The sequence below is a fragment of the Ranitomeya imitator genome, chromosome 2 (genome assembly GCF_032444005.1).
Source record: "Ranitomeya imitator isolate aRanImi1 chromosome 2, aRanImi1.pri, whole genome shotgun sequence".
In the NCBI taxonomy this organism is placed as follows: domain Eukaryota; kingdom Metazoa; phylum Chordata; class Amphibia; order Anura; family Dendrobatidae; genus Ranitomeya; species Ranitomeya imitator.
Window position 1 is genome coordinate 166,739,100 of NC_091283.1, and position 21,958 is coordinate 166,761,057.

The window sequence follows — 21,958 nt, forward strand, 5'->3', positions numbered from 1 at the left end:
ATACTTACAAGGCCTCCAGGAACCGAGCTGCCCGGGAGACTAGTCAGAAAGGAGGGTCCCTATCATCTTCTCCCCACCCACTCCCCTTGAGTGACTGGTCTCTCTGGGTGTATATATAGGAAAATGCCTTTCAGTCACTGTCAGTGGTCCGGCAGAAGCTGCCGCGGACTCTCCACTATTCACCAGTGCGGCTCGGTCTCCAGCTGCATTTCAAGTTTTTTTTTTTAAGTGCTGCAGTGTTTCATAGTGAACCATACCGGGCTGATATCATGCAGCCAGTGTCTGATACATGTTACCCATGGATTGGGCAGAATGTAGCAGCGGTCAGGTTCCTTTTATCTTGCATTTGTGGATTGGCCAGCCAACTGTGTGCACAGACAATGATTTCTGGAAGTATTCCTCAGCCTGTGCAGTGATTTCCATGACTGGTATTAATGCAGCTTCGCCTGATGGCCCGGAAATCACGAGCATCCAATATTCAAGAATTTCTCCAGATTCTCTGAATCTTGTGAATATTGTTCTGTTCTTGGAGGATATTCAAAGTCTTTACAATTTTACATTGAGGAATATTTTTCTGAAATGAGTGACCAATTTACACATGCGGTTGTTCACAGCTTGGTGACCTCTGACCATCTTTGCTTCGGAGAGACTCTGCCTCTTTGATGTGCTCTTTTATACACAGTCATGTGATGTAGCTGACAATTAACCCTCTGGCTGTTTTTCATTAGTACCACTGAGTTTTCCAGACTTCTGTTAACCCTGTCCCAACTGTTCGGAGATGTGTCGCCGCCGTCCGTTTCTAAATTAGTTAATTTTTTCACAACAAATGTTAAAATGTCCAACGTTCCACTTGTGATCTGTCCTGTGTTCTGCATTTTACACAGCGGCCAACCTTTATTGTAATCGGGGTTGTATGAGGTGTATGACGATACCTTATATATTTCATTATATGAGATCCTATTTAGCAGCCGCGTCCCTCTGTTACGGCACATATATGATATTATACGGCATTTTCTTACATTCGGGCGATGTCAGTGCAATATTATAGTGAAGCAGTTAACCCTTAGATGACAGTTGGAGCTTTGGCAGAAAATAACCTATTTTGCTCTTATTCTTGTTGTTTTTATCTTCTGCGTATAAATATCCCATGATAAGAAGAAAACAAGTAACTGTCGTGTGACCGCAGCTGCAGACACGGCCCCTTCCTTCTGCCGGGCTGCATGGGAAAGAGGCATTTGTCTACCAAGGACGTGGCCCTGACACATCAATGTGAAGGCTCAGGTGAGTAGTGACCAACTCCTACAATGACGCACCGCTCTCACCACCAGTGGCACACGGATAGGTTTAGATGCATGGCTCAGCAGAGAGTATCACAGAGGAGAGGATTAGATACACGGCTCAGAAGACAGTATCACACAGGATAGGATAAGACACATGGCTCAGCAGACAGTAGCACACAGGATAGGATTAGATACAAAGCTGAAAAGACAGTATCACACAGGATAAGATTAGATACACATCTCAGCAGTCAGTATCACACAGGATAGGATTAGATACAGAGCTCAGCAGTCAGTATCACACAGGATAGGATTAGATACACGGGTCAGCAGACAGTATCACACAGGATGGGATTAGATACACAACCCAGCAGGCGGTATCACACAGGATAGGATTAGATACATGGCTCAGCAGACGGCATCACAGAGGATAGGATTAGATACACAGCTCATCAGACAGTATCACACAGGATAGGATTAGAAACATAGATCATAGAAAGGTAGAGTTGGAAGGGACCTCCATGGAAGGAGAACACACCACCTCTCGTGGTAGCCTGTTCCACTCATTGATCACCCTGTCAAAAAGTTTTTTTTATAATATCTAATCTGTGTTTCTTCCCATTCAGTTTCATCCCATTGCTTCTAGTCTTTCCTTGTGCAAATGAGAATAAAGCTGATCCTTCTACAATGTGACAGCCCTTGAGATATTTGTAGACAGTTATTAAGTCTCCTCTCAGTCTTCTTTTTTGCAAGCTAAACATTCCCAAATCCTGTAGCCGTTCCTCATAGGACATGGTTTGCAGACCGGTCACCATTCTGGTCGCTCTTCTCTGAACTTGCTCTAGTTTGTTGATGTCTTTTTTAAAATGTGGTGACCAAAACTGGACACAGTATTCCAGATGAGGTCAGGCCAAAGAGGAGTAGAGGGCAATAATGACTTTGCGTGATCTAGACTGTATGCTTCTGTTAATACATCCCAGAATTGTATTTGCCCTTTTTGCTGCTGCATCACACTGTTGACTAATGTTCAGTTTATGATCTATTAGTATACCCAAGTCTTTTTCACATGTGCTGTTGCTTAGCCCTATTCCGCCCATTCTGTATATGCTTTTTTTCATTTTTATTGCCCAGCTGTAGTACTTTGCATTTTTCCTTGTTAAAAACCATTCTGTTAGTTGCTGACCACTGCTCTAGTTTATTTATATCTTTTTGAATCCGCTCTCTCTCTTCTTTAGTATTAGCTATTTCTCCTAGCTTTGTGTCATCAGGAAATTTAATCAGTGTACCCTAAATTCCTTCATCTAAATCATTGATAAAGATGTTGAACAATACATGGCCCAGGACAGAACCCTGTGGTACCCCACTTGAGACATTCTTCCAACTGGATGTGCAGCCATTTACGACCACTCTTTGGGTCCGATCACTAAGCCAGTTATGAATCCACCTAACAGTTGCCTTGTCAATTCCATACTTAGTCATTTTTTCAATAAGGATTGTGGGAGATACTTTGTCAAATTCTTTGCTGAAGTCAAGATATACTATATCTACAGCATTTCACTGATCCACCCAGTCAGTGTTTCTGTCATAGAACGAAATTAAGTTAGTCTGACATGACTTATTAGTTACAAACCCATGCTGACTCTGGTTAATCGCTTTATTCTTATCCAGGCACTTACATACATGTTGTTTAATAATTTGTCCAAAGATCTTTCCTGGTATGGAAGTCAGACTCACCGCCTATAGTTCCCCGGGTCCATCTTCTTCCCCTTTTTGAAGATAGAAACAACATTTGCGCTTCTCCAGTCTTCTGGGACTTCTCCTGTTCTCCAAGAATTTTCAAAGATTATGGAGAGTGATAGAAACTTGATTCCAGCTCACCCAGTTGCTCCATGTTCATCCACCTGGTGCTCAGACACCAGCCTCACCCTGGCCTCACATCAAGGAAAATAAAAAAAATTGAAGTCCGGCTCAATAGGACTGGATTTTCCTTTTCATTTTATTTTTCAAAAGAAAATATAGTGCATACAAAAGAAAAATTTACATGGTCGACATGACCCAGTTGACGCGTTTAGACTGCAGAAGGCAGTCTTATATTTTCTTTTGAAAAAGAAAAGAAAAATTCAGTCCTGTTGAGCTAGACTCCAATTTTTTCTATTTTCCATTATGGAGAGTAGTTCAAAAATGTCTTCTGCTATCTCCTTCAGTACTCTGCGGTGTAATTCATCTGGACCTGGAGACTTGAATTCATTTATGTTAGCTAAGTGTTTGCTCACTATCTTTCTGTGTATAGATATCCTGGATTCTTCTACTCCTTTAATAGGACAGTGAAAATCAGTTGATGTTACATTTCCTTTCTGAGAGAAAACGGATGCAAAATAGGAATTTAAAAGTTTGGCCTTCTCAACATCCTATCTTACCATTTCATCATTTTCATCATGTAAAAATCCTATAGCATCTTTGACTTTTCTTTTACTTTTGACATATCCCCAAAATCATTTTTATTGCTTTTGACGTCTCTTGCAAGCCTTAATTCATTGTCAGCTTTAACTAATCTAATTTATGCCCTGCAGGTTCTGCAGACAGCATTATACATTATATTCTTCTTTAGATATGTCTCCCTCTTTCCACTTGATAAATATTTCTTAATTCCTTTTTAGCATGTGTTTAAGTTCTGTGTTCATCCATTCTGGTTTCCTTAAATGCTTCATATTCTTCCCTCTTTTTGGAATTGTTAACGATTGTGCTTTGAGAATCTAATTTTTCAAGACTTCCTATCCTTCCTGGACATTTTTGTCCTTAAGGATATCCAGCCATTGGATCCCTCCAATTCTCTTTCTGAGTCCCTTAAAATTTGCCTTTCTGAAATCTAACCTTGAAGTCTGAGTCTTCACAGGTCTTCCTCCTCTAGTTATTCAAAATTCTAAAATAGCATGGTCGCTAACTCCTAGGGTCTCAGCCACTCTTACCTCCTCAACCATTGCCTCCCTGTTTATAACGATTAGATCCAAGGTAGCAGATCCCCTTGTTTTCTCCCCTACCTTTTGGAAGATAAAATTGTCAGCAAGAGAAGATAAGAATTTGCTTGACCTGTTAGTTTTACCTTAGAGAGATTCCAAATGAATGGATAGTTGAAATCTCCCATGACAACTATGTAATATTTTTGACTATTTGATGCATAAAGAGTTCATTCATATCTTCAGCTTGCACAGGCGGCCTGTAGTAAATGCCTACAATGGTGTCCTTTCCATTGTTCTGTCCTTGTATTCTTACCCAAACAGTTTCCACCCAACTCCCAGTCTCTGAATTTTCAATCTCTGTGCAGATATACGCTTTTCGAACATACAATGCGACACTTCCTCCTCGTTTACCAAGTCTGTTTCTTGCAAATAAGTTGTATCCTTCTAGCCTTTGTATTCCAATCATGTGTATCGTCCCACCAAGTTTCAGTGATTCCAATGACATCATATTTCTTTTCCTGCGTTAGTAGTTCCAATTCTCCTTGTTTGTTGCCCATGCTTTGTGCATTCGTATAGAAACATTTTACTTTGTGATTGGTTTCTCTTTCTCCAATATTTTTATTATTTAGATCTTTTTGTCTTTGCTCTTCCCTTCCAGTTCTAATAGCAGAGTTCTCAATAGTATTTGTCAGGTGTATGGCTTTTTCTGGCCTTTTGCTTCCCTTCCCATAGTGTTCTAGTTTAAAGCTCTCCTGATGAGTGTAGCAAGGCGACTTCCAAATACATGTTTTCCAGTCTTCGTAAGGTGCACCCCATCTCTAGCAAGTAGTCCATCACACAAGATAGGATTAGATACACAGCTCAGCAGAGAGTATCACACAGGATAGGATTAGATACACAGCTCAGCAGAGAGTATCACACAAGATAGGATTAGATACACAGCTCAGCAGGCAGTATCACACAGGATAGAATTAGATACACGGCTCAGCAGACAGTATCACACAGGATAAGATTAGATACACATCTCAGCAGACAGTATCACACAGGCTAGATACACAGCTCAGCAGAGAGTATCACACAAGACAGGATTAGATACACAGCTCAGCAGAGAGTATCACACAAGATAGGATTAGATACACAGCTTAGCAGAGAGTATCACACAAGATAGGATTAGATACACAGCTTAGCAGAGAGTATCACACAAGATAGGATTAGATACACAGCTCAGCAGACAGTATCACACAGGATTAGATACACAGCTCAGTAGACAGTATCACACAAGATAGGATTAGATACACAGCTCAGCAGACAGTATCACACAGGATTAGATACACAGCTCAGTAGACAGTATCACACTGGATGGGATTAGATGCATAGCTCTGCAGACAGTATCACACAGGATGGGATTAGATACACGGCTCAGCAGACAGTATCACACAGGATGGGATTAGATACACAGCTCAGAAGTCAGTATCACACAGGATAGGATTAGATACACGGCTCAGCAGACAGTATCACACAGGATAGGATTAGATACACGGCTCAGCAGACAGTATCACAGAGGATGGGATTAGATATACAGCTCAGCAGAAAGTATCACACAGGACAGGATTAGATACATAGCTCAGCAGACAGTATCACACAGGATAGGATTAGATACACAGCTCAGCAGACAGTATCACACAGGATAGGATTAGATACACAGCTCAGCAGACAGTATCACACAGGATAGGATTAGATACACGGCTCAGCAGACAGTATCACACAAGATAGAATTAGGTAGACAGCTCAGCAGACAGTATCACACAAGATAGAATTAGGTAGACAGCTCAGCAGATAGTATCACACAGGATGGGATTAGATACAGCAGACAGTATCACACATGAAAGGCTTAGATACACAGCTCGGCAGACAGTATCACACGTTGTTTACTTTCTGTTTTCTAGTTTTAGGTCTTCATTATTTCCCAGGGGTGTGAAGTTTGTTTTTTTCTAACAGTCTGGTGTCTGTGTTCCTGTTGTGTGGCTCGGGGACCAGTCATAGTCCACAGCACCCTACCTGCTTTCCCTGCAGTATCTCATAGCCTGAGCGTATGTGCACACGTACTAGGGTCCACTGCGGATTTTCCTGCAGCGGATTTGATAAATCCGCAGTGGAAAACCGCTGCGGACTTACTGCAGATATACCATGGTTTTTCTGCGATTTTCACTGCGGTTTTACAACTGCGGATTTCTATTGGAGCAGTTGTAAAACCGCTGCGGAATCCGCAGAAAGAAGTGACATGCTCCGGAATGTAAACCGCTGCGTTTCTGCGCGTTTTTTTCCGCAGCATGTGCACAACGTTTTTGGTTTCCCATAGGTTTACATTGTACTGTAAACTCATGGGAAACTGCTGCGGAAACGCAGCAAAAATTGCATCATGTGCACATACCCCAAGTATGTGCATTGTGCCTTTTGCTGGACAGCATGAAGCGTGCAACATGCTTCTTTTTCCAATTACCTCTGGAATTAAGGGACATTTCTAATTGTTAAATTGTAGCTGGAAGTTTTCATTCTTGTGGGTCCCAGTACTGAGACCCCAACCAATAGCTACAACAAAGAGATAGAGGCTCCAGGCCTCGTGCTGCTCTCCTCGGAGGCTGAAGGCAGGCTAAGTGGAGTCTATGAGTGCTTCTGCCCATTTATATTCAAGAAACGTGTTCATATAGCAAAGCATTGAGTGAATGGGGCCAACTAGATCCTGATACTTTCTATGAGCCTCATTAAATATGGCAGATTAAATCTGAATTCATGCTGTTATTCTCTGGTATCAGCTGACGTGATGTCCAGATCTCCTCTATGATCACTACTTATATTGCTTTTATAGGTTTTCTTAAATCTACACTCCATATTTACATATCTGCCCTAGAAAACTAACTAGGAAGCTACTCCATCCAGCCCCTGACCATGAGGTCGGCTGCCGTAACCTTTCTCCTGTTGTGTCTATTCTTATCTGGTAAGTATTAAACAGTAGTAATAAGTACTCTCTAATATTAATAAAATGACTGCTGATCCTGCTCTCTGATATTAATGAGATGACTCTGCTGACCCTGCTCTCTAATATTAATGAGATGACTCTGCTGACCCTGATCTCTAATTTTAATGAGAAGACTCTGCTGACCCTGATCTCTAATATTAATGAGATGACTCTGCTGATCTTGTTCTCTAATATTAATGAGATTACTCTGCTGACCTTGTTCTCTAATGTTAATGAGAAGACTCTGCTGACCTTGCTGTCTAATAGTAATGAGATGACTCTGCTGACCTTACTCGCTAATATAATGAGACAACTCTGCTGACCCTGCTCTGTAATTTTAATTTGGATAACTATGCTGACCCTGCTCTCTAATATGAATGAGAAGACTTGTTGACTTTGTTCTCTAATATTAATGAGATGACTCTGCTGACTTGGTTTTCTAATATTAATGAGATGACTCTGCTGACCCTGCTTTCTAATATTAATGAGATGACTATGCTGACCCTGTTCTATAATATTAATGAGATTACTCTGTTGACCCTACTCTCTAAAATGAATGAGATGACTCTGCTGACCTTACTCTCTAATACTAATTAGATGACTCTGCTGACCCTGCTCTCTAATATGAGATGACTCTGCTGACCTTGCTCTCTAATAATAATGAGATGATTTTGTTGACCTTGCTGTCTAATATTAATGAGATGACTCTGCTGACCCTGCTTTCTAATATTAATAAGATGACTCTACTGATCGTGCTCTCTCATTTTAGATGACTCTGCTGACCCTGCTCTCTAATATGAATGAGATGACTGTTTACCCTGCTCTCTATTATTAATGAGATGACTCTGCTCAACCTGTTCTATAATATTAATGAGATTACTCTGTTGACCCTACTCTCTAAAATGAATGAGATGACTCTGCTGACCTTACTCTCTAATACTAATTAGATGACTCTGCTGACCCTGCTCTCTAATATGAGATGACTCTGCTGACCTTGCTCTCTAATAATAATGAGATGATTTTGTTGACCTTGCTGTCTAATATTAATAAGATGACTCTGCTGACCCTGCTTTCTAATATTCATAAGATGACTCTACTGATCGTGCTCTCTCATGTTAGATGACTCTGCTGACCCTGCTCTCTAATATGAATGAGATGACTGCTTACCCTGCTCTCTATTATTAATGAGATGACTCTGCTCACCCTGCTATCTAATATTAATGAGACGACTCTGCTGACCCTGCCCTCCATTGATACTGAGGCGATGCTGCTGACCTTGCCCTCTAATGACTATGAGATGATTCTGTTGACAATTACGTTAATGATAATGAGATGACTCCGTTGGCTTTGTCTTGGTCTATGCAGTAAAATATTTAAATTTTTTTAAAATGATATATTCCTTTCAATGTTGTAATAATGATGGCAATTACATTATTTCTATTACTGTTCTTATTTGTATGTTGAAGGCTCGACACAGATCGAGGTTCACCAGCACAAGCAAGTCTCTGTGTCTGAAGGCACCACGGCGGAATTGGGATGTCTGGTGGATGGCGGAGATATTCAGGATTTCAGTATTCAATGGTTTAAGCAATTGCCAAATACTGCACCAATATTTTTACTTTTTCATAAAAATGACTCGAGTATCCATTGGTCTGATGCATCTCCGGGACACTATCAGCCAATCAGGAACAACAGCCACACCCATTTCTTGCATGTCACAAATGTCACGGTGCAGGACAGTGCCTTGTACTGGTGCCTACTTACAAGGAATGGTACTTATCCAGTGTGGGGAGATGGAACACAGCTCAGTGTATATGGTGGTAAGTCTTAATGATTTCTAAAAGTATCATACATTATAGACTTAGATATGAAGCGATGGCCGGGGGACCACCAAGGTGCAGGAAGACTACCGTACACAAGATGAGGTGCAAACAACAAAGGGTAGATTTATTGGAAGGCAAGGAATGAAGTGGATGAGGAAGATGCAAACAGGGGTATGCAATGGAAAAACATAATTTACAAGAGTTATATTCTTTAGCTTGTCAGTAAAATAGCACAGTGTTCTAACTGTTACAGACTCAATATATGTCACACAAGTAAATGCAAACAATAAACAAAGAATGATGCTACTCTACATTTAACCTCCCTGGCTTTTATTAAGCAGGCCACACGGCTGCCGTGTTCTGTCTGTTGAAGCCTACACTAGGCCCTGACATGTGCACAAAACTGGAACAAACTCACAGTGATGTTGAGGACTCAGATCCAGTCCCGGGGGCCCCCAACAGTCTAGTACGGTGGTGCACACGGCTTTCTGCCAGCTCTGTGAAACGTGGTCTTCTCCTTGCTTCTCGGTCCTGGAGGTGCTCCTGGAAACTGTAAATCCCTTTCTCGGTATCTTCGTGGCTTCTCAAACTCACACAGGACAGCCACTCTTGCTGCACCCAGAAAAGTCTGTCAAATTTCACAAGTCCACTCCGTTATAGGCTGTGGGTCCTCTCTCGCAGCAAACAGCACAAAGTTCTCTCTGCAGCAGCTTCAGTTCTCACACACTATCCAGGCTCCACCCACACCCTCTGCACAGTCCAGTTCATTCACACAGTCTATTGCAGGGGAGAAGCAGAACATTCCATCACACAAGACAAGGGGGTGCAGTCTCTTAAAGTGACAGCATGTTCCTTACTGTCCATAACAGCACCACCCTCTTACATGCCTCCCTTCTTAATGATGGTTGTCCTCGGCCATCACAGCATCAAGGTCAAAGTGTAATGAAGGAACGTGCAATGCGGAAACAGCACCTATAGAGGAGGCAACAAAGTTGGAAAAACAGACAGAGCACACTGTTCTACATATCGGACTGGTGGAACACCTGCATTAGATCTCTGGGAGCTCTTGGCTGTCAGGCAAGGCTTGACTATCTTCCAGAGAAACACTTGCTGCAGGAGTCATCGTGGGCTCTTGTCTGGTCTTGTCCTCGCGTGGTGCTACTGGTACATCCATGGGATTACCATCTCTTTGCAGCTGAGGACCCCATACTGTGTCAGGGACGGTCCACCACTCATCATCAATTTCACTATCAGGCATGACAGATTCAGGAAGTGGAGTAGCGCCTTCAGGCGACAATGGCGTAGAACAGATCTCAGACTGGAAGCAGCAGCATATTTCTGTGAAGTACTCTAGGGGCGGACGCCCCACTCTCAATCTGCACCTTGTAGACAGGGCTGGTAGCATACACTCGCTCGATTACTCTGTAAGGCTGTACTTCCCATCTCTCACTTAGTTTTCCCTTGGTGCATTTCTCTTTGACTAATACTCTGTCTCCGGGTTGGAGCGGTAACTCTTGAGTCAGTTTATGGTCCGTATGTTCTTTTTCTTGCAGCTGCAGACCCGCCAACCGCCGTATCATTTGTAATCGTTGCTGGTGCTCTTTCACCCATGAAGTGACAGTTCACTCCATCAGCTCCTTTGGCTGTTCCAAATTCAGCTCAATGATCTCTCGTTCAGCTCTTTCAAACAGCAGTAGATAGGGGGTATAACCCATGGTGGAGTGGACCCAATTGTTGTAGGTCCAGACCAACTCTGGCAGGTAGTCTGGCCAACACGCCTTCTTATCCTCCTCCAATGTTCTCAGCATTTGAAGTAAGGCTCGGTTGAAGTGTTCACATGCTCCGTTGCCTTGAGGATGGTAAGGGGTGGTCAGGGCCCGCTCGATGCCATACATACGATTCAGTTCTTCCATCACCTTGCCTTGGAAACATGCGCCTTGGTCGGAGTGGATGCGCTTTGGGCACCCATACACCCGGATGAAGTCTTGACAGATGACTCGCGCCACCGATTCCGCAGTCTGATCTTTAGTCGGGGTGACTACTGTAAACTTAGAGAAATGATCAGTCATCACCAAACAGTACTGTAGCCCCCGGGTCGAGTGTCCCATGAGGAGATAGTCGATCATCAAGATTTCTAGCGGCTCCTTAGTTTGTATGGTCTGGATGGGTGCCCTCTGTTCGGTACTCTTAATGAGGTCACATACTCGACATTACCGGCAAACCTCTTCCACCACAGACTCCAACCGGGGGCAATACACATACTGCTGTAACCATTGGGGTATGTCTTTGTGGGCCCGAAGTGAGCTCCAAATTTGTGGGGGCTTAAACTTACGAAAGTCTGGGGTTTCCTCCTCTTCGAGTTGCTCATTGAGATCCCTCATTGGAATCTCCACATTCACTCTTGACAGCCCATCAGCATTTGCGTTTTCGGTAGCAGAGCGATAATGGATGGTAATGTCAGACTTGGCTAGGCGAGCCACCCACCGTTGTTCTAAGGCCCCCAATTTAGCATTCTCAAGGTGGGCCAGGGGATTATTGTCTGTTCGAACTTGAATCTTGGTCCCTGTCAGGAAGCCCGCAAACTTCTCTGTCATGGCCCACACCAGGGCCAGGAGCTCTAACCAGAAGGAGCTGTAATTGTGAGGGTTTCTTTCGCTGTCTCGCAGGGACCTACTGGCATATCCGATGACTCTCTCATGTCCATCCTGTATCTTAGAAAGTATTGCACCGAGTCCATGAAGGCTACCATCTGTATACAACAGGAATGGTTATTCGAAGTCTGCGTAGGCCAAAATCGGGGCTGAGGTAAGGGCATTCTTTATAGCCTGGAAGGCCTCGTCTTCTCTCTGGGCCCAAGGGATGTACTGGGTCTTCGGTACTCCAGCGGTCCCCCTCAGCAGCTCATTGAGAGGACCCGCCACCTTCATGAAGTCTTTAACAAACCGGCGGTAGTACCCGGCGAGCCCCAGAAAGGCCTGGAGTTCTCTCACTATTCGAGGGACTGGCCACTTCTGAATAGCAGCCACTTATTCTGGTGAAGGTAGAACTCTATTTTGTGACACTATGTGGCACAGGTACTCGAACTCTCTCTTGAAAAGGTGGCACTTCTTTGGCTTCACCTTCAGGTTATGAGCCCGCAGTCTTCCGAGTACCTGTCCAAGCCGGGCAAGGTGTTCTTTGAAAGAGGCCAAAAACACAATGATGTCATCCAGATAGATCAGGGCAGCCTCAAAATTTCAAGTCCCGAACACTTTTCCATCAGCCGTTGAAATGTGCCCGGAGCACTGGAGAGCCCAAAGAGCATCCAGTTAAACTCGAACAGCCCCATAGGGAGGATGAAGGTGTTTTTTTCTTTGTCTTTCTCTGCCAAGGCTACTTGCTAGGTTCAGGGTGGAGAAGTACTTGACTTTCCCCAACGCTGTCACAGATTCCTTGATGCGGGACAACGGATTGGAGTCTCGAATAGTGCAGGCATTGAGTTTCCTGTAATCTACATGAAGCGCCCCCAGACACAGGGCCACGAGTTCTCAGTACCGGGCCTCTCTGGTTCGGTTCTGAGGCTGTCACGGTGGCTAGACCCAGTCCGCGACCCTGCTAAGGGGCGTCCAATAAAGGTGGTGCAGTCTGTCAGGGGTTCGTGATGCCACCTGTGGTGTACAGTCAGGGTGACCGACGCTGCTGTGGGGTCCGCTGGGGTGATGGAATAGCAGCTGGATGGTATACCTTCCCACAGGTGAAGTATGTCCCCAGGGCTTCCCAGTAAGGTGGATGGTGGTGGTGTGAGGTGGAGGCAATAACGAGGACACAAGGTTGCAGTCTCTTCACCTCTTTACTGAAGACTTCAGGATCCTCAATCCAGAGCACGTTTAACAGGGCTATCAGAGACCGGCCGGCCTGATGGGCACTTCCAGAGTTTCCCTCGCAGATGGAAATCGTTGCCCACCACTAGTGCCTGTGTGTTGTAGTCCTACCCTGCTGAGCATTCGGAATAGTCCTCACAACTGCTGTTCTCGTTCGTCGTTCTCTACAGCTCTCTCTCTCTCTCTTTAGTTCCAGATGTTGCTAGTTTCTCGTCCCCCAGTATGTTATGGCTAGGACGCACCCGTATGACGGGAAGGCCTGGAGGTCTTCCGGGACCCTAGAGACACCCCTCTCCCACTGTTGCCCCCTATGTCTTCTTAGGAAATTTAAGGTAGACAGCCAACCTATAATTAACTGTCCTGCGGAGTTTGAAGTAAGGCCTAAAGTCAGTTACTCCCGCGGTGTTCCGGCCACCGGCTACGCGCCTCAGTAGGATGTTGCCTCGGTCTCACGGCACGACTCCTACTGGTACTCCTTTTTGCTTGATCTCGTTTACACTGTTCCACAATATCCTTCGCTTCTTGTCTCTTTCTTAGGATACCGCCGCAAGGAGGTGCAGGCGTGGCTCCGTAACGTTCTGCTCTGTTCGCTAGGCACCTGCCAGGTTCCCACACCTGACAGGGACCCCCCTGTGTCTTCTCCCTGCAACACTCCCTGCCACGGGATGTTGCCTGAATCCAACCCAGTCAGCTTCTGACTAACTTTCTATCCAACCCCTAGTTTTACCAGTGTGAGGAGGGGCCCAATAAATAAAGCCTTTTGCTCCCCCTAGTGGCCGGAGTGTGAAGTGTAATGTGTTCTGGTGATACCTGGTTAGGAGAATTCCTTCAGTGCCATCAGACGTACCATCACTCCCCTTAGTGGCAGAGTGTCATACTGCAACGACCAGATCTCTGGGACGCTGCATACACAGAACCGGATGGTCCCATCCTTTTTCTTGACGAGCCTCACCGGGGCTGCCCAAGGGCTCTGACTACTCTGCCCCACTCCTGAATCCAGCATCTGCCTCAGTAATATTTTCACCTCTTGATACATCTTGGGCAGGATTTGCCGGTATCGTTCTCGAATTGGACGAGCTTCTCCGGTCGGTTTCTCATGCTTGATGGCTTCAGTACAGCCGAAATCCTCGGCGTGATGGGCGAATGCGGCCTGATTTTCCCACAGCATAGTTTCTATTGCTTGCACACGCTCAGGGCCCAGAGCCTTCACATCCACTTCCATTTCATCAAGGATGACCCGTCCACTCCACTCCGGGGATGGCGCCTCTTCGGCCCCCGCAGCAACTGCTAGGGTCCACCCCGCACCTTCTTTCAGCGATAAAGACATCTCCTTCTGACTCACCACTTCACCCTTATTTATGTACACCAGGGCCAGATCTGTCCCTCGTGGCAAGGTGACCTCCCCGGGGCCTACATTCAAAGCTCTTATGGGGACGTGTCCTCGCTGGACCACAGCTATCATACGAGCTATCATGACTTCTTGGTCCACTCCTCTGCCTACCACAGGCTGAACAATCACTTCCAACCCGTTAAGGTTGCAATGCGTCCCCACTGGAAGGTATACTATAGTTTCTCCCTCAGGACGCAGGACTACAGGTTCTATACCAGGAGCCCTGATGACCCCTATGGTCTGATAGGATGGCACACTCTTCTGCGTCCCACAGACGCGGTTCAGTCGTTGAAGGGCTTCTTGAGTAGGCTTATGTGTAGTAGCCTTCTTCCATTATCCAGGTCCCCATTTGGTAAACATAATCTGATCGAGTTCACGTAGGATATTCATTCCCAGTACTACAGGCACATCTTCTTTGATAGGCTCAGGGACTAGCAGGATTTTCTGCCCACTTCTTGCCCACAGATTCGAATATTCATTCACACGACCCGTGTGACTGGGATCGGTTGTTGGTTGGCAGCAAACAGCCGGATCAATGTCTCTTTTTCTGGCTTGGCCAGGGCCTGGAAATGCTGCTTGAAATACGTTTCTGGCATCGTCGTCACTTGTGACCCTGTATCTATCAGGCAATCCACTAGAACTCCCTCAAATTCAGCACGTAGGATGGGACACCCAACAATCAAGTGTTCGTTATGATATGGAGCGGCCTCTCTCCTAGCCTCCCCCGCAGAGTGCCGCACTACTGTGGGGGTTGGTATTTTAATGGCTGCTTCCGCTGGCCTTGAGCATAGTTCCGACAGTCTCTAGCAAGGTGCCCCCGTCCTCCACATTCCCAGCATTGGATGCCTCCTCCTCGCTGGTGGGCACCTCTAGCCTGTCCTCGTGCCTCCAATGCCTGATGGGAGAGGGCTTGCTCCCACTGATCCCTTATCGGTCAGGCCGAAGAATGGTTGCATGAGTACGGTGGGTCAGACTCGTGTAGTTCCCCTACTCTTTGCTCCATCTGGGTCAGTTACTCTTGCACGTTGACAAAGGACCGCTGCAAGTCTTGCACCACCTGGACCAGCACCTCCTGATGGTTTGGGTCCCTTCTGGTATTGGTGCCATGGACACGCATCACCCGAGACATCAAGCCCTCTTCTTTATTTGGGGCCACTGTTTCCGCCAGGATTTGACGAAACGTAAGAGCCGGATATGCCCGGACCCGTTCTGACAGTGCTCACGGGTGAACCTAGCCTCTCTGCTGCCTGATGCGAACTGCAAAACGGCACCCTTCCCCCCACATAGTAAAATCAGTGCAAATAAGTTTCAGGCATCTTTCACATTTTCGTCAGTACGGGGCCGTCGCAAACCGTCAGCCCGACGGATGTTGTGCAAATAGTGCACAACGTGGACAGCGGATGCAGTTTTCAGACACATCCGCTGCCCATTATGAGTTCTGGGGAGGAGGGGGCGGAGTTCCGGCCGCACATTTGCGGTCGGAAATGGTGGTTTCGACGGACGAAAAAACGTTATATTGAACGTTTTTTCGTCACGACCGGCCGCAAACTCACGACGCATCCGTTGCACGACGGATGCGATGTGTGCCCATTCGTCGCAATCTGTCATCAATAAAAGTGAATGGCAAAAAAATGCATCCTGCGGGCACATTTGCAGGATCCGTTTTTTTGCCAAAATGACGGATTGCGACGTATGGCTAAAAATGGAAGTGTGAAAGAGGCCTTAGCAGGACCATATCTGACAACCTCAGCTCATCCACATAGGGTAACACACACCAACTCTGCTATATCCCACTTCCTTACTGCTTTCAGATCTGAAAACCCCAGCTGGTTCACATACCTTATCTACTTCTGACAGTCTGACGGAGGGAAGCTGTGAACCATCACAGAGCTGTGCAGCAGCATGTGGGGCGGGTGATGTTTTTTAGTTACTTACTGCCGGTTACTGCTCTGCAACTAGTCCGACTCCCAGCAATGTGTGTGGCCCAGCAGGTCAGGAGACTTGGCACCGCCTCTGCACCTCAGCCCCGGTAAGTAACAGTCACGCCGCACGTTAGGTTGTTGTGACACTGCACTGTCAGCAAGTGTCAGAGCAGGGAATACAGGGAGTGTCGGCACCATGTGTTCTGACTGCTGCTCCCTGTCTTTAAGGATGATCCGCTGCCTGAGGTAAAGTATTCAACTTGCTTCATGATAGCAGCGCCCCTGGTGGGTCTCAATCGGACTTCTCTGAACATCTCCATGGGACTCAGGCGACCAGTGGGTCTCAACCTGGCTTCTCTGAACATATACATGGGGCTCAGGCGACCAGTGGGTCTCAACCTGGCTTCTCTGAACATCTACATTGGTTTTGTGATGGTCAATGTAGCATATTTGTATTCTTCTAGCTGGGGCCATGGTCTCCTAAGCTGGCATCCTGAAGAATGTCAAGTCTGTGTCCCTCTTGATGAAGCCAAGGTGTCCTGGCAGCTGCCCTGTAGAGTGTTTCTGGCTGTAGTTTTTGTAAAGAGTTTCTCCTCTGTTCTTATTGCTCAGCAGTGGTTTTCGTCTTGGAACTCTGCCATGCAGGCCATTTTTGCCCAGTCTCTTTCTTATGATGGAGTCATGAACACTGACCTTAACTGAGGCCGGCAGTTATTTGATGTTGTTGCGGGGTCTTTTGAGAGCTTTTGGATGAGTTGTCGCCGCGATCTTGGGGTGATTTTGGTCGGCCGGACACTCCTGGGAATGTTCCCCACTGTTCCATATTTTTGCCATTTATAGATAACTAGATGGTGGCCCGATTCTAACGCATCGGGTATTCTAGAATATGCATGTCCTCGTAATATATTGCCCAGCCATGTAGTATATTGCCCAGCGACGTAGTATATTGCCCAGCGACGTAGTATATTGCCCAGCGACGTAGTATACAGCACAGAGCCACATAGTATATTGCACAGCCCACGTAGTATATTGCCCAGTCACGTACTATATTGCCCAGCTATGTAGTATATTGCCCAGCCACGTAGTATATTGCCCAGCCATGTAGTATATTGCCCAGCCACGTAGTATACAGCAGAGCATATTGCCCAGCCACGTAGTATATTGCCCAGTTACGTAGTATACAGCCCAGTGATGTAGTATACAGCACAGAGCCACATAGTATATTGCCCAGCGACGTAGTATACAGCACAGAGCATATTGCCCAGCCACATAGTATATTGGCCAGTCACGTAGTATATTGCCCAGTGACGTAGTATACAGCACAGAGCCACGCAGTATATTGCACAGCGACGTAGCATATTGCCCAGCAACGTAGCATATTGCCCAGCCACATATGTTACAGGTTAAAAAATAAAAAATAAACATACTCACCTTGGGGAGCTGCTCATTTTTTTCATATATATATATTATATATATCTATATATATACACAGACCACACAAATATGTCCTGCGCCGGTGTGAGGCAGCCAGGGGGTGACGTATGGAGTGTGTGCATCGGAGGAGCCCCCCGGTCCCCCTGGCTCCCCCCTCCAGTCTCCGGTACCTTGCCGCTGTTGATGTAGCGGATCTCCACCACCCGCAGCGCCGGCTCCGGCTCCACACAAAAGGAGAACATGACGCACATGGAGGCGGCCATGATGGGAAAAGGAAGTGACCCGGAAACAGGTGATCGGACGGCAGGTCACGTGATAGAGGCATACCATCTATACTATAACTCCCTGGCCGTTCAGAACTGCTGCGCCCCCCCGCAGGACAGCAACCCCCCCACCCCGCAGGAGAGCTCCCCCTGCGACACATCTGACTGCAGGGGGTGGCGCCACGCTGCCGCCCCCTGTTTTGAGGGACTGGATGCCGCTTGAGGCGAAGTGCTCAACTTGCCTCATTATAGCGGCGCCGGTGTGCTCACCTCAAGGATATGCTGTGCAGTCCCATAATTAATTGCTCCCGGAGTATCCAGTCTTTAGAGCCCATGCCGCCAAATCCATCCGCCTCCTTTCTCTGCACCTCCACTAACACTTCTTGCAGTGCTGCTGCATACTGAGAAATAAATTCTTCTTCCCGCTGCAGCCTTAAGAAAAATTTGGCTTGGAGATGTCCGGCGCTAGCAGTCTCGCCGTAGATCTCTTCCAGGAACTTCACTAGCTCCTTCAGGGTACTGCAGGTGAGTTCTGGTTGTAGGCAGACGTTTCTACGGGCTTCTCCCTCTAGGGCAGTTAAAGCAATGTCCACTCCAAGGTCTGGGCTGATGTTATAAATCTTCAGGGTGCTTTGCAGCCGGGACACCCAGTCGGACAGTGGCATATTATTGCCATCAAACTTTGGTAGCACACTAAATATGGTGCCCATAGGGAGTGTCCTTGCCAGGGTTCCATCAATGCCCACAGTATCTCCATTAACATTAGCATTCCCGCCGTTGCTGTCTGCTTCCTCCATCTTGGTGACAGTACCCTGTTCGCAGCACCACTTGAAGCAATGGCCAGGGGACTACCACGGTGCAGGAAGACTACCGTACACAAGATGAGGTACAAACAACAAAGGGTAGATTTATTGGAAGGCAAGGAATGAAGTAGATGAGGAAGATGCAAAGAGGGGTATGCAATGGCAAAAGATAATTTACAAGAGTTATATTCTTTAGCTTGTCAGTAAAATAGCAAGGTGCTCCAACTGTTACAGACTCAATATATATCACACAAGTAAATGCAAACAATAAACAAAGAATGATGCTACTCTACATATAACCTCCCTGGCCTTTCCTAAGCAGGCCACACGGCTACCATGTTCTGTCTGTTGAAGCCTACACTAGGCCCTGACATGTGCACAAAACTGGAACAAACTCACGGTGATGTTGGGGACTCAGATCCAGTCCCGGGGCCCCCAACAGTCTAGTACGGTGGTGCGCACGGCTTTCTGCCAGCTTCGTGAAACATGGTCTTCTCCTTGCTTCTGGGTCCTGGAGGTGCTCCTGGAAACTGTAAAGCCCTTTCTCGGTATCATTGTGGCTTCTCAAACTCACACAGGACAGCCACTCTTGCTGCACCTGGAAAAGTGTCAAATTTCACAAGTCCACTCCGTTACAGACTATGGGTCCTCTCTTGCAGCAAACAGCACAAAGTTCTCTCTGCAGCAGCTTCAGTTCTCACATGCTGTCCAGGCTCCACCCCCATCCTCTGCACAGTTCAGTTCATTCACACAGTCTATTGCAGGGGAGAAGCAGAACATTCCATCACACAAGACAAGGGGGTGCAGTCTCTTAAAGTGACAGCATGTTCCTTACTGTTCATACCAGCACCACCCTCTTACAGATACACCAAATCAGCAAACATAAACACCCATTACAAGATTAGATACACATGACAGGCTCAAAAAATAACATATGGTAGGTTTAGCTACACCAACTCAGCAATGCAGTATCACACACGATGAGGTTAGATACACCATCTACCAGATGTGCTGTTCTTTATGGATACTCACTTACAAAATATATTCTGATTTATTGCAGGTAAAGCTGTTCAGGTCCCGACTGTTTCTCTCTTCAGTAGTCCCCACTCTGTGGATGACCCCGGAAATCTCTATGCTGTCTGTTTGGCCACTGGTTTTTATCCTTCAGTAATACAGATTACATGGAAGTTTGACGGTGACCTATCCCCAGAAAACATTATAACAGGACCCTTTTTAGAAGAAGAGGACAATGTCTACACTACACTCAGTATCCTAGAGCTCTCCAAACAAACCATAGTAAACCTCTCATCAGTTTCTTGTGAAGTACGTCATGATTCCTCAAGGACTCTTATCAACAAGGATCTCCAACACTGTTACAAAGGCGTATAGAATAATAAAATAGGGATAATGTCATGAAGAACAAGCTATGGTACACATCTGACTTTGAATTCTTACCTTGATTATTCTCCGATATAACTAAAATCAGCCTTTGCATTAATTACTGAGTTTAATAACTTATAACAGAGCACTGGATACATACATTGACTTGTAAAATACAACATATGTTTAGGGTATGGCAATGGGTCCACCATGACCCCTAACAATAAAGCTACATTAAAATAAAGTTTTATTATCTTTAGAAGGTGAATTGACTTTTTTCCTTCTACATTTGGGTGATAGGAGCAGACCAACACCTCCTCCTGATCTATTATCCAATCTTGGGGTATGAGAGAAGTGTAGTCCACCATATGAAAGAGCAGCAGCAGCGGTGGTGTCTAACTGCTGGATCCAGGTTTCAGTACGAGCCAGGAGGTTAAGAGAATTAGAAAGGAAAAAGTCATGGATGAAGGAGAGTTTCTTACACACTGAGCGAGAATTCCAAAGGGCACAATTGAAAGAGACAGAAGGCATGCAGGCATTATTAATAAGCTTAGAGGGGTTTCTGAGTGTAGCAATTGGGGGGTTTGACTTGCTTTAACATGGGGGCCAGGGTTGGGAGATATATCTTCTGCGACTAGGAGAAGGGGGATAGAAAGAGTGAGCAGAAGGTTAAGTGATTTGTGAGAGCATCTCTTGTGTTGCATGGTGGGATTGAATGGATCTGTGCAATTTAGCAATGTGAAAAGAGCATGAGTGCTGTACATAGGAGAGGAGTGAGGGGCCAATATGCATGGAGTGTAAAGAGTTAGTGCAAGGACGGTGGATGTGAGTGAATGCAGCAGCCAGGATATAAATTATACAAATGCATATGGTAAATATTCAAGGTAGTCAAAATGCACTGAGAGTAGGTTTGTTTAAGTGTCTTACCTGCCTCCTGCCCTGTCTAACTGCCATGGTATAACTGCCGGTACTTTGATAAAATGTACTTAGATTAAATGTACATAAATCCTAACCCCTGCATAAATGCCTCCCCCGGCTATGTCTCAATATATAGGATGCTAGCTCTAAGATCTCTCACAATATTACCTCGTTAGCAATCAATCAAACTAAGTTGAGGCAGCAGGACACAATAAATCTAGTGAACAGAAAAACAAGTGTCAAGGCCTACATGGATCATAAACCACTTTGAAAAAAGCTACTTGACCTCACAGCATTAGGGGACAAGCAGAGTAAGTTGAAATAGCTATATATCATAAGTTAACATAAGCTTGCTGAGATGGCTAGCAGTGGCTGGATACATTCAGGGTTAAGTTGCAATAGATTCAATGAGTTAAATACCTGTATGAAGAGAATAGAGACGAATGTTAGGTTGTGCCATGGTATAACTGCCGGTACTTTGATAAAATGTACTTAGATTAAATGTGCATAAATGCTAACCACTGCATAGATATTTTCTATATCTCCACTTGTGAAAAGTTTTGATTTTTAACGTAAAGGTCCTGGACCCCAGTGCAAAAAATGTAGCAATGCCCCCAATCTACCATGCTCTATTGATAATACTTAAGTGTTATCATGTTGCAAAGGGACTTTGAATGCCCTTAGACAAGTGTAACTCCTATCTATGCACCCTTATAGCTACCCCTATGATTATCAATTTATATGTATTTTTTTAGTTTAATATTTTTTTAACAGAAAATTATTTACATGGTCCAGGATAGTAAACACAGTAAATTAAAGGTACTGCTATGGGTCCTACCATAACTCCTCAATGAACCACCAGCTTTGTATAGAACTTAGAAGAAAAATATATTGTTTAATTGCATGAAAAGCATA

General features: G+C 45.5%; 1 long non-coding RNA gene across 1 annotated transcript; it reads left to right on the forward strand.

Annotated features, from left to right (window-relative positions):
* Positions 1-1,162: 1,162 nt before the first annotated feature.
* Positions 1,163-20,368, forward strand: LOC138667268 (uncharacterized). The gene is made up of 4 exons (XR_011318680.1): positions 1,163-1,281; positions 7,101-7,229; positions 8,717-9,070; positions 19,806-20,368. It is a non-coding gene; the product is annotated as an uncharacterized lncRNA (long non-coding RNA).
* The last annotated feature ends 1,590 nt before the right edge of the window (positions 20,369-21,958 follow it).